This window comes from Artibeus jamaicensis, unplaced genomic scaffold, assembly GCF_021234435.1.
Source record: "Artibeus jamaicensis isolate MK-2021 breed Jamaican fruit bat unplaced genomic scaffold, CSHL_Jam_final contig_3126, whole genome shotgun sequence".
NCBI classification, from domain to species: domain Eukaryota; kingdom Metazoa; phylum Chordata; class Mammalia; order Chiroptera; family Phyllostomidae; genus Artibeus; species Artibeus jamaicensis.
Window position 1 is genome coordinate 1,124,969 of NW_026521723.1, and position 12,900 is coordinate 1,137,868.

Here is a 12,900-nt window from a genome sequence, read left to right on the forward strand (position 1 = left end):
TATGATGGCCATTCTCACAGGTGTGAAATGGTATCTCAGGTGGTTTTAATCTGCATCTCTCTGATGGCTGGTGATGATGAACATCATTTCATATGTATCTGGACCCTCTGTATGTCCTCCTTGGACAAGAGAAGTGACCAAGGAGAAAAAAGTACTTTTCAAAGGGAAACATTTTGCTGATGTGGAAGAGGTGAAACAAAAAAAAACCCAGCAGAAACACTAAGAGGCATCAAAATTTATGAGTTCAAAAGCTGTTTTGAGCCCTGGCTGGTGTAGCTCAGTGGATTGAGCACTGGCCTGCAAATCCCAGCCCCTGGGAATCGAAGTGTGAAAAGGTCACAGTTCGATTCCCAGTCAGGGCACATGCCTGGGTTGCAGGCCAGTTCCCAGCAAGGGACACATGAGAGGCAACCATATATTGATATTTTTCTCCTCTCCTTCTTTCCTTCCCTTCACCTCTAAAGATAAATAAATAAAATCTTAAAAAAAACTGTTTTGAGCAGTGGAAAAAACATCAAATGGAGAGTACTTTGAAGGTAAGTGAATTTTAAACATATAAGAATAAATATACAATTTTTCATAAACAAATTATTATTTTGGGAGTCCCCCCATGTATTTTCTGTAATGTTGAACATTTTCATTATGCAAAATATGCATTGGATTTACTCCCTGAACTCCGTGGGTAACTCTGAGTAAAGGCACCTTTGTAGCCAGGGGCTCCATGGGGTTTTCAGGACTTTGCTGCCTCCTGTGTTTAGGCTCTGCTTCACTTTACATTGGCTTCATTTTACCGAACGGTGAAAAGGTGGCCACTAGCAATCCAAACCTGCATTCTAGTTGATGAAAACCTTTAGATATTTGTCCTCAGTTAAGTTCCAGGCTTTGATCTCATTGCCTCCAACTGAACCAAAGGTTCCTCCCTAAGGAAATTGAACAGCCCCAGATACATCCTAATATGTGCTGAGTCCCACAGTATAGCAGCCAGATGGCCTCAGTCCTTTGAAATGACACCACGAGAGTGGCCATCTGGCTGTTACATTGTGGGATTTTTGGTTCATTGCCTCGGAGAAGTTCATTTAGCTGGTAAAGTTTGACATCACGTGTCCTGTGAAATCTTCTTTATACAAACTTTCAATTTATCTCCTAGTTCTTAACCTCAGTTCTTACCTCTGGCTTCCTAAACACTTGACATTACTGAATGGGCAAGCCTCCTGGGATCCTGCAGGGAAAGAGGTTTTCCTTCATCCGTGTGTCCTTCCACAAGTACCAGGCTGTGTTTCTTTTGGCTCCTTCCTCCTCTTTACACCTACATGCACTCATGTTCCAGAGGATTCTCGGAATTTATTTACTACTGATGCTCCTCTCCTAACCACATTCTCTTGATTGATATTTATAACTTTTTAAATACTGAAGCTTTATCTACTAGGATCTCGGAAGAGTAAGAAGATAATGGTGGTCAGTCTTTGAATCAAAGGTATCCTAAACACAAAATTTTTGGTATTTCAAAGCGTTGTCTTTGGACATCCACAGTCTACTTGAAAATGTGAAAGTTGAAAATGTGATCCTCATAATGCACTTTAAGTATATTCATTCAGGGCTTCACAGCAAAATATTGCAAATGAAAGTTATTATCTATTCATTTTACATAAAATACATAAGAATCTATGGTTCATATTGAACACTGATATCATTTGACGTCCTGTGTGAACATTCCTTAAATTCACATCATTCTGGAGCCTGAGAGGTTTTGCTGCTCACTTTCTCATTACAATGTTCTCACCATGAGAGAAGCAATGGATTCACAGTGAGATGTCTTCTGCTGGGGGAAGTTTTTACTATACTCTTTAAGTTGTAAGATTTGAACATCTTATTCAACAATTTTTAGCTTCAGTTTCCTAGAGTGGTCGAATTTTAAAAAGTCATTTTTAAAGTCCTTTTATTACTAGAACTTCATATTTCTCTAATTCTGAATAAGGTAGCACTCTACAGTCCAGACAATGTCAAGAACTGTGCCAATGTCTGGGACACAGTGTGTGTGCAATACATTTTCTGAATGAAAATAACTGGAATTTGAATTTACATTCACTCATTGAATCAGTCAATGACCAAGTATTTACAGATAGCTTCCTGTGCCAGATACAACTCTAGGTTGGGGATGAAGCAGTGACTAGACAGAGCATGAGGCTCTATCCTCATGAAACGTGTACTCCAGTGGTAAAAGACAGGTAGTAAAAAAGTAAGAAAATCTGTATACAAAATGATGGTGACAGGCTCTATAAGGTAACTAAATAAGGTAAGCATATCTTGGCAGATGATTGCACTATTTGAGATAGAATGCCTAGTGAAGGCATCTCATGTGAGGTGATAACTCATAAGAGCCTGCTGAAAGCAGAGCTGAGAGAGAATGTTCCAGGTAGAGGGAACAGTTAGTGCAAAGATGTTGAGGCAGAAACATTCAGAGTGCTGAGAAACTAAATGGAACTTTCTGGAGGCTACGATGAAGGAGAGGTTGGAAAGATAGGGGACCAAATGTATGAATTTTTAGATTTTACTCTAGGTTTTAATGTGACTCAGGAGAATTTTAAGGTGCACAATGGTATGAACCAATTATTCTAAAGTAAATTATAACCTCCTCTCTGCTGTGGAATGGACTTGACCACTCTATTTACATTACAGCTTACCCTCATATGGCATTCCCCACTGCCTTTATTTGCTTAATTTTTCTCCTTAGCACTTATCACCATCTGGCATACTATATCTATTTACATTTTGTTTATTATCTGCCATTTCCACCAGAGTGAAGTTCTGCAATGCCTGGATTTTTGTCATTTCCTGTATCACCAGCTGATAGAAAAGTCCCTAGCACATAGCATAACTTTAACAAATATTATTTCATTGTTAGTGTGCAAAAATGCCATCAATTTCTGAATATTGACTTTGTATCCTGCTATTTTGCCAAATTCACTTATTAGGTCATGTAGTCTTTTTGGTGGAGAGTATAGGGTTTTCTATGTACACTAACCAGTATCTGCAAATAATGATGGTTTTACTTCCTCCTTTCCAATTTGGATGCCTTTTATTTCTTTTCCTTGTCTGATCACTGTGGCTAGGACTTCCAGTACTATGTTGAATAGAAGTGGTGAAAGCAGGCACCACTGTCTTGTTCCTGATCTTAGTGGGAAAGTTTTAGTTTTTGCCTGCTGATTATAATGTTGACTTTAAGTTTCTTATATATGCCTTTTATTATGCTGACGTATGCCTCCTCTAGTCCCACTTTGTTGAGTGTTTTTATCATAAATGGGTGCTCCATTTTATCAAATGCTTTTTCAGCATCTACTGATAAGGTCATATGATTTTTGTCCTTCATTTTGTTTATGTGGTACATTATGTTTATTGATTTGCAGATATTATATCATCCTTGCATCCCTGGAATGACTCTCACTTGATCATGGTGTATGATCCTTTTAATGTATTTCTGAATCTGGGCTACCAGTATTTTTGTTGAGGATTTTAGCATCTATGATTATTGGAGATATTGGCCTGTAGTTTTCCTTCTTTATTGTGTCTTTACTTTGTTTTGGAATTAGGATGATACTGGCCTTGTAAAAAGTGTTTGGGAGTCTTCCCTCTTCTTAAATTTTTGGAAATAATTTGAGAAGTATAGGAGTTTGTTCTTCCTTAAGTGTTTAATAAAATTCACCTGTGAAACCATATGGTCCAAAGCTTTTGTGTGCCAGGAGTATTTTGATTACTTCTTCAATTTCACTAGTTGTTATCAGTCTATTCAGGCTTTCTGCTTCTTCTTGATTCAATTTTGGAAGATTGCACATTTCTAGAAATTTGTTAATTTTGCTCAGGTTGTTCAATTTCTTGGCGTATAGTTGTTTATAGTAATTTCTTTTTTTTAATTTATTTGTTATTGATTATGCTGTTACAGTTGTTCTATTCCCCCCTTCATTCCCCTCCACCCTACCCCCCGTCCCCAACATTACCCCCCCTTTACTTTATGACCACGTGTCTCAAGTTCTTTAGATTCTATATTTCCTGTACTATTCTTGCCCCCCCATCTATTTTCTATCTACTGTCTATGCTACTTATTTTCTGTACCTTTTCCCCCCTTCTCCTCCTCCCACTCCCCTGTTGCTAACCCTCCTTGAGATCTTCATTTCTATGTTTCCACTCCTGATCTGTTCTTTTAGTGCGCTTTTGTTTTAGGTGTGGTTGTTAATAACTGTGAGTTTGTTGTCCTTTCACTGTTCATGTTTTTTTAAACTTGTTTTTCTTAGGTAAGTCCCTTTAACATTTCATATAATAAGGGCTTGGTGATGATGAACTCCTTGAATTTGATATTATCTGAGAAGCACTTTATCTGTCCTTCCATTCTAAATGAAAGCTTTGCTGGATAGAGCAATCTTGGTTGTAGGTCTTTGGATTTCATGACTTGGAATACCTCTTTCCATCCCCTTCTTTCCTGTAAGGTCTCTTTTGAGAAATCTGCTGACAGTCTGATGGGAAGTCCTTTGTAGGTGACTGTCCCCTTAGCTCTTGCTGCTTCTAGGATTCTCTCCTTCATTTTAATCTTGGCTAATGCAATTATGATGTGCCTTGGTGTGTTTCTTCTTGGGTCCAACTTCTTTGGGACTCTCTGAGCTTCCTGGATTTCCTGGAAGTCTATTTCCTTTGCCAGATTGGGGAAATTCTCCTTTATTATTTGTTCAAATAAGTTTTCCACTGGTGGCTGTTCCTTTCCCCCTTCTGGTACCCCTATAATTCGGATGTTGGAGCGTTTAAAGATGACCTGGAGGTTCCTAAGCCTCTCCTCATTTTTTTGAATTCTTGCTTCTTGACTCTTTTCTGTTTGGCCATTATTTGCTTTCTTCTGGTCCACTCCATTGATTTGAGTCCCAGTTTCCTTTTCATGGCTATTGGTTTCCTGTACAATTCCATTAATTTCAATTAGTTTCGCCTTCATATGTTTGTCTAATTTGTGGCTATAATCAACCAGTTCTGCGAGGATCCTGATCACCAGTGTTTTAAACTGTGCATCTGAGAGTTTTGCTATTTCTTCATCACTTAGATTTATAGGCTCTGGGGCTTTGAGATCTTCTTGAGCCATTTTTGGTCTGTTTGCGCCTGTTAAGTATGAGGAGCAGAGCCTTGGACTCCCAGGTCCCTGGGTTGTGACGCTATATGTGGAGGTGGGGTCAGAGCAGGGAAATGGCGGCCCCCTCTGCTGTTTCTCGCAGCTGGGTGAAGAGCAGAGCCTTAGGTTGTTCACCGGGGCTGGGCCACTTAGGTCGCTGGATTCTGACGCTGTGTGTGGAGGCGAGGTCAGAGCGGTGAAATGGCGGCGTCCTCCGCCACCGCATGCTGCTGGGGCTGCTGGCTCTCATCCAATTGCCCACTTCCTCGCTTGTCTATCCACACATGAATGCGTGAACAGGAGACCACAGTCAACCCGAGACCACAGTCAACCCGCAGCCCTGCTTCCTCGCTGTTTCCCTGCTATTGCTTGCTGAGTTGCCCACCAGGTTCAACCCTGCGCCTGGATTCCGCGCGCCTGAGTCCGTCTGACCGAGTTTTCCTGTGCTACCCCGCTCTGCCAGCTGCTGGTTTCGCCCCTCTTACTGGTCAGGCAGAAGAATTTGTTTTTATCAGACTTCCGAAAAGTTCAATTTTCTGTGTTCTGGCTATGTTTCCTGTTGCTATTATTTAATTGTCTCTAAACTTGGTTGTGTGAGGAAGCACGGCGTCTCCACCTATGCCTCCATCTTGGTAGAAGTCGAGTGTTTATAGTAATTTCTTACAATGCTTTGTATTTCTGTGATATCAGCTGTAACTTCATCTCTTTCATTTATGATTTTATTTATGTGGGTCCTCTCTCTTTTTTTCTCAATGAGTCTGGTCAAAGGTTTGCCAATTTTATATATTTTTTCAAAGAACCAGCTCCTGGATTTATTGATCCTTTGAATTGTTCTTTCAGTCTAAATGTCAATTATTTCTGCCCTGATCTTGGTTATTTCCTCCCTTCTACTTGGTATTTTGTTGTTGTTGTTGTGGGGTTAGGTTGTTTATCTGAGATTTTTTTATCTTCTTTAGGTAGGCCTATATGGCTATGAACTTCCCTCTGAGTACTGCCTTCGATGTGTCCAATAGCTTTCAGGTTGTTGTGTGTTCATTTCTATGTTTCTGTATAATTTTTGATTTGTTCCTTAATCTCATTGTTGACCTATTAATTACTTAATAACATGTAATTCAGTCTCCATATATTTGAATGTTATTGAGTTTTTTCCTTGAGATTGGTTTCTAGTTTTAATCCATTTGATCTGCACATGAGCTTGATATGGTTTCAATTTTCTTGAATTTGTTGAGGCTTGTTTTGTGTCCTATCATGTGGTCATGTGGTCTATCTTTGAAAATTTTCCATGTGCATTTGAGAAGAATGTATACTTTGCTTCTTTGAGGTGAAAGTTGCTATATATATATCAGTTAAGTCCATTTGATCTAGAGCATCGTTTAATGCCACAGTATCCTTGTTGACATGGGATATCCTTGTTGAAGATAGATCTACGTTTGGAAGATCTATCCATTGTTGACAGTGGGATGTTAAAATCCCCTAGGATGACTGCATTGTTTTCAATGTCTTTCTTTGAATTAATCAATGGATATTTTGGTGGGGAGGGATTGGTTTTACGTAGAGCAGTAGGATCAGATAGGAAGCCACGTGGGCTCACTTGCAGCTCTTCTGCACTTCAGCAGTCACCCAGATCTCAAGCATCCCAGGAATCAGCTAGGGAAGCCCATTTGTACAAGTAGGATCCAGGACATGAAACCAATCCAAGGTTTCAATACCTAGGTTTAAATACCTGTGTTGCTGAGAGTCCCCATGCTGGTGAATTCAGGGCAGGTTATGTAACCAGCCAAGCAGGGCCATCAAGGCACCAGGGGACCAGAATGACCACCCAAAGTGGCATAGAGCAGTCATTGCCAGAGAACTCTTTAAATGATGAACAAGCAAAATTTGCAAATAAATGATTCTTACCCAAGAACACATTTATCAGCTGATATCCTCTTCAATTATCCAAGGACCTCCAGGACATGCTGGGTACCCTTGCCCCTAGGTTTCCTATCCTGAGACACAGGCTGGCTATTCCAACCCTGTTTTTCAGGTGCTAATCCAGTGGGACTTTTTGTCCAACACCAGCCAATGTATAATCACTCAGATAAAAGTGCTGAGAGATCACGGGTCCCAGCATCAGCACCCCAGCAGATTATCCACCAAAGTTGGAATAATTAAGTCAGATATATCAGATATGGATTCATCAGCAAACTGAGCCTCTGGAAGTCTTAACAACTTTTTGAAAATAGTAAAAAATATGAAATTAACAACATCCCTGCACAGAGGATTCACTTTGTAGTGGAGAATAGTGATTTTTTTGTACCTGAAATTGCTGTGGGGCTTCTAGGCCTTTTGCTGTGAGGGTTCTTGATAATATGGGAAAAGAAGTCATAACTCCAGAGAGACCACTAAGGTGTGCCAGTGGTTATTTCCCCTGCTGCCTCCAGGAGATAGAAATCCACGCTCCTCCTGGTGTACCAGTAAGTTATATTACTCAGAGTAGTACCCATGCCTGCCAAAATTTACAGTTCAAATATAGAGGAGAGAGGATGCACTAAAAATTATTGGCCCATATCTTATGTCCAACTGTTGTGAAGATATTGATTTTAAGATTAAATATCTTGAAGAAAATGTGGTTGGCAAGATTTCCTAGCAGTGGCTGGTTTTGTAATTTATAGATGCCAATAGCTTTGAGATCCAGTTCCCTTTAGATCCTGATGTGAAAGTGAAAGCTGTGATGTGTGTTGTGTGTTTCCCTGTTGACTTCATGGTTTTTGAAACCGGTGGAGGCAAAGACCAGAGATCAGCAGGACTGTGGTAATGGATTAATAAAAGTCTCCTAAAAAATATAAAAGAACTCATGTGGGATATACATGGTGTTTTAGACAAAAGTGGTGAAAATGGAGATGGAGAGAAGAGAATTTCAAGCTTGATTTTGAAGGTATAATTGATGGTATTTGCTGCTGGGTTGAATTTGAGAAAAGTGGGAAGTGTGAGGATTGAAGGATGGCTCCCTAAGTTTTTATCTAGCAACTACATAAGTTAACATTATTTTCTGAAATGGAAGGTGAAGGGGAGAAGCATGCTTTGGGGAAGAAGTTAGTGGGAATTAAGATGGTCATTCAACAGCCAAGTGCAAATGTCAGCTACAAAATAGGCTGTATCTTGTACTCAGAGGAGAGGTCTTTAGGAGATATAAATTTGGTAGTTATCAGCATCCCGATAGCATATAAAGCTAAAGATGTTGTAATTACACAGAAGAAACGTCCAGACTGAGGAATTTAGAGGTCTCAGGACTAAGAAACGAATCACTGATATTTAGGCAAGGCCATCGAAGGAGATGGAGAAGGATGCTTGGCTGTTGTGAGACTGCGCAGGGCTATGTCATAGAAGGGCAGCAATGGGGGTGAGTCAAGAAAGATGTGAACAGCTTTGTTGTCTGCAGCTGGGAGGCAGTAAGATGAGGGCACAGAAGTGTCCACTGGTTCTTGGAAAGAGCAAGTGAACTGTGGTGCTAGAAACAAAAGCTAGATTAGAGATGGTTGAAAGTGAATCATAACTAAGAAAGGAAACGACTTTCATGGTGGAGAAGAGCAAGTAATATAGTAATAGATAAAGGGGATATATTAATTCAGGAAAGAAGAGGATAGCCATGTATGTATAGTCTTCAGCTGATAGTGGACGATGGCAAAGCACTGTGTAGGCATGAAATAATTATTTGGAAGAGATGATGTTTGTATGTGACCCAGCAATGAAGGTTATGTAATTGCATTATGTTCTAAGATATCTGGAAGTATAATGATTCCAGTGTCAGAAGGGTGACTTGTTCCCACATGCCAAATAAACTGAGGTAATCATCTGAATTTCAGACACTGTGGTTTACTGTCATGATGGATCTTTGCCTAGAATCTTGGCTCTTCCTTGTACTTGTCCCATGACTCTCTAAGCCTGTATTTGTCACCTACAGAATGAAGACAATACACTCTTCTACCTGAAGCTGTTGTGGGCATGAAGTGCAATAATGTCTGTATGGATTGGCTTATATTACTTGTGTCTGTACCAAAAGAATGAACATTTGCTGACATGCTTCTAACATAACCTAATTGGTAATAGTGCAGCTATTATCTTGTGCCCTAAAACAGTGCTAGATAATAAATGCCTTGAAGGAAGAAACATTTTACCCATCTTTATAACCTCTGTATCCATCAGTGTACTTAGCTCAGAGCTAAGCATGTGTCTGTTGAATTAAATTTGAAAAGAAAGGGAAAGGAAAAAAGAAAGATAAAGAAACTTCCAACAAATTGTACAACAAGATGACATTAAGTGTGACTACATTTATTCTGGTTTGGTGGGTCTGCCCTTGATACAGTGGGGTGTGGAATGGTTTCCCTACAGAGTTCATTTGACACTCGAATGAAAAGAGCTGCTTAGAAACACCCAGATACGTTTCAGATCTGCCCAAAGTTACACCACTATGTTTTTGGTTCCAGTATCCTTAACTGTTTCATTATCATTCAGACATAGCTGTAATCATTTACAGCTGTAATCATTTCTTGTAATTACAGGTATAAATGTGTTTTGATATCAGCATTTCATTTCAGTTGTGAAAGTTTGTTAAAAAGCTTTTTCGGATTTGATGCCTGCATTTTCCAGTGGTTTATCACGTGTTCTAAACGAGTCTGCTGTGTTCATGAGGATTCCTCAATGCCCAGGCACTCAAACTCTCCGTGAAGCTCTAGGAAACATGACCCCAAAATGTATTTACTGTTGTTTCAACTTGTGGGTGTTAGGCATGAAAATGTCTTAAGATTTTAAACCAGGTGTATGTTCCTGTGTGCTCATGCATTTTGTTTTGTCACTAACTTTCCTTTCTTGCACTTGCTGTGTTCTTGCACAGTTTCTCCTGTTTAAGGCCTTGGGGTAGTTTAAAAATACAAAGTGGAAGTTTCAGCAGATATGCTTTCCTCAGTCTGGAGGGGCAGGTCTGTACTTTTATTGGATCCTGAACAGGGAGATAAATATACCTGTATCAACTGGTTAGATATTTTTAAAAAGATTTTATTTATCTATTTATTTATTTTAGAGAGAGAGGAATAAAGGGAGAAAGAAGAGAGAAACACTGACATATGAGAGAAACATTAATGGGTTGCCTCTTGCACGTCCCCAGCTGGGAACCTGGCCTGCAACCCAGGCATGTGCCCTGACAGGGAAGCGAACCAGCAAACTTTTGGTTCACCTGTGCTCAATTCACCAAGCCACACTGGCCTGGACTCAACAGGTTAGACTTTAGTTAAGATCGGTTTAGATTTAAGAAAAAGTATCTTTTCATGTGAATACAGACAATTGAAATTAATGAGAGGAAATATTTAAGTTCAGAATTTATCTTCTGCCTATTGAAATGTTTCTGCAGCTAATAAAAATCAGTTTTAAAATGCAATATTCTGCAAGACCCAGAAAAGAACATTTATTGCCTTTTAGAGAATATTGACATATCTATAAAAATTATTACAGAATTCAGTGAGGTTAAATTATGTATTAAAATATGAAAATATGAATCCTGGATCTTATCAAATCCTGGTGTCAGATTGCTGGGGTTCATAAGGTTAGAACTGGGGTTCAGAAAACATTATATATGGAATAAGGCATGACTCTCTCTTTGTCTAGCACTTTTATGAGGCTGTATAGTAATTGGCAATATATGTGTTTTAATTTCACTCCTCAGGGTAGATGAACCCTAAGTGAAAAATCTGAGTTACCTGCCCAATATCCAAAAACCAACACAACTAACAAATCCCTCAAATTTCAGAAACATTTAATGTAATGTTAATTTCAGATAGTGAAAAAATGAAAGCAGTGTTAATAGTTAACATAGGGAAAGAGGTGAAATGTAATGTAGTCACTAAGAGCATGTGTAATGAGACATCTGTAATAAACTATGGGAGAAGCTTGTGTTGCAGTGACAGATTTGAAAAACAGTCACAAGTTTAATATATATAAAGATCTTAATTAACCGCAACACATGCAAAAAATAGATCAGAAGGAAGTTCACTAACATTTATCAGTGATTATGCCTGGTAATCTAACATTTTTTCTTTATGCCTTTATAACTTTATATGCTTGATTTTTATATAATAGGCATGAAATAAGGCTATGTGGAATAATACAGACAGTTCAGTTTCATGGCGATGACCTAGTCTCTGACCCCGGGCAGTTGTGATAACCCCTTGATGTGGCGTCATGCAGTCTGAGGTTGTTTCTTGTGCTCTTTAAACCCTTTGCTACATTCGCTTTTAAAGCAGCATGACCTGCAAGACCAGGGTTTGCAGCTTTCTTTGAGGAACGGTTTTCAGATGTGATTTTTTTTAATCAGGTGAATTTTGTAAAATGCTATTTTCTCTTTGTATCTAGAAATATATTTGTGCTAAAAGTTTAACCACAAGCCAAGTATTAAGTAATTTGGTTTGGCGGTCACTAAGCTATTGATAAATGTGTGACATTATTATGTTAAATTTGCTTTTTAGTTTCATTCTAAAAATGGTCTAACTTTTCTTGGGAAAGTGAGCTTTATTTTTAGCTGAGATTGAGACCATGTTCTATGTGGCAAAATTGTCGTATAGCCCAACTACTTCCAAAAAGGATTCAATACAGGATTACTGGATATATTTAGTTTCTTTTTTTAAACTGTTATAATCAGTAAATGAAGTCAGCTAGCTTATAGGATACAAGGTTGATATATAAGAACCTATCATATTTCTTTTTAAAAAGATTTGATTAATTTATTTTTAGAAAAGGGAAGAGAGGAAGAAAGAGAGGGAGAAAAACATCAATATGTGGCTGCCTCTTGCACACCCCCTACTGGGGACCTAGCCCACAACCCAGGCATGTGCCCTGATTGGGAATTGAGCTGGCAACCTTCTGGTTAGCAGGCAAGTGCTCAATCCACTGAACCACATCAGCCAGGTGGATTACTGGATATATTTCTGAGCTGCCTCCTGGAAAGCCCTAACTTATTTACTCACCTAATGAATCTTTATTACATAATAATCACTATTTCATTCCTCATACTTTGGGATGTTTATTCATTCATGCATTCAACAGACCTGTAATGAGCACCTATTCTGTGACAGATGCTATGTCAGGCCTTAGAACCAATATTCCAATGTATCTGGGTATGTTAAGATTTTAATGCATTAGGTGAGAAATATAAGTGAAATGTATAATTCGATCATATATATGCCAATATACTTTGCTATATGAAGGCAGGAATTTTTGCCTGTTTTGTTTTTCCTAGCTTGTAGAACAGTTCCTTCTAAACAGCAAATGTTTGGTAAGTATATGTTAAATAGGTGAATAACTGCGTCGTAGACTGACATGGAGCATATGGATGACAAGAAGAAGAAATTTTGTCAGAGGGTCTGGAAATGGGAGACGGGCCAAATGAACTTGGACAGTCACCACTGACTTGTGTCTAATTCCCAAGGAAAATGGAGAGTAGGCCCACTCCACCTATGCTGCCATAGCTTACGGTTCTCTCACTGCTTCCTGTCAATGTGCTGTTTCCTCATGTCTCCCAGTCTTTGAATGTTGCAGAGGGTCCTCTCTCCTAGTGTGGAGAATTCAAGCCATGACTTTAATTTTTTTTCTTTTATTGATTTCAGAGAGAGGGTTGCCTTCTTCACGTGCCCTGACCAAGACCTAACCTTCAACTCAGGTATGTGCCCTGACTGGGAACAGAACCTGTGACCTTTCAGTCTGCAGGACAACACCCAACCAACTGAGAA

General features: G+C 39.1%; 1 protein-coding gene and 1 pseudogene across 3 annotated transcripts in view; both read left to right on the top strand.

The window, feature by feature from the left end:
* The first annotated feature begins 495 nt into the window (after positions 1–495).
* ZPLD1 (zona pellucida like domain containing 1) overlaps positions 496–12,900 on the top strand; it is a 148,717-nt gene continuing 136,312 nt past the window's right edge. Inside the window, exons 1-2 of one of the 3 annotated variants that reach the window (XM_053663102.1) lie at positions 496–536; positions 12,778–12,830. The gene's annotated coding sequence lies outside the window, so the exon portion shown is untranslated. The remainder of the gene's footprint in view (positions 537–12,777; positions 12,831–12,900) is intronic. The other 2 variants (XM_053663103.1, XM_053663106.1) reach the window with 2 other exon arrangements.
* Positions 7,007–7,940, top strand: LOC119047307 (phospholipid scramblase 1-like; annotated as a pseudogene).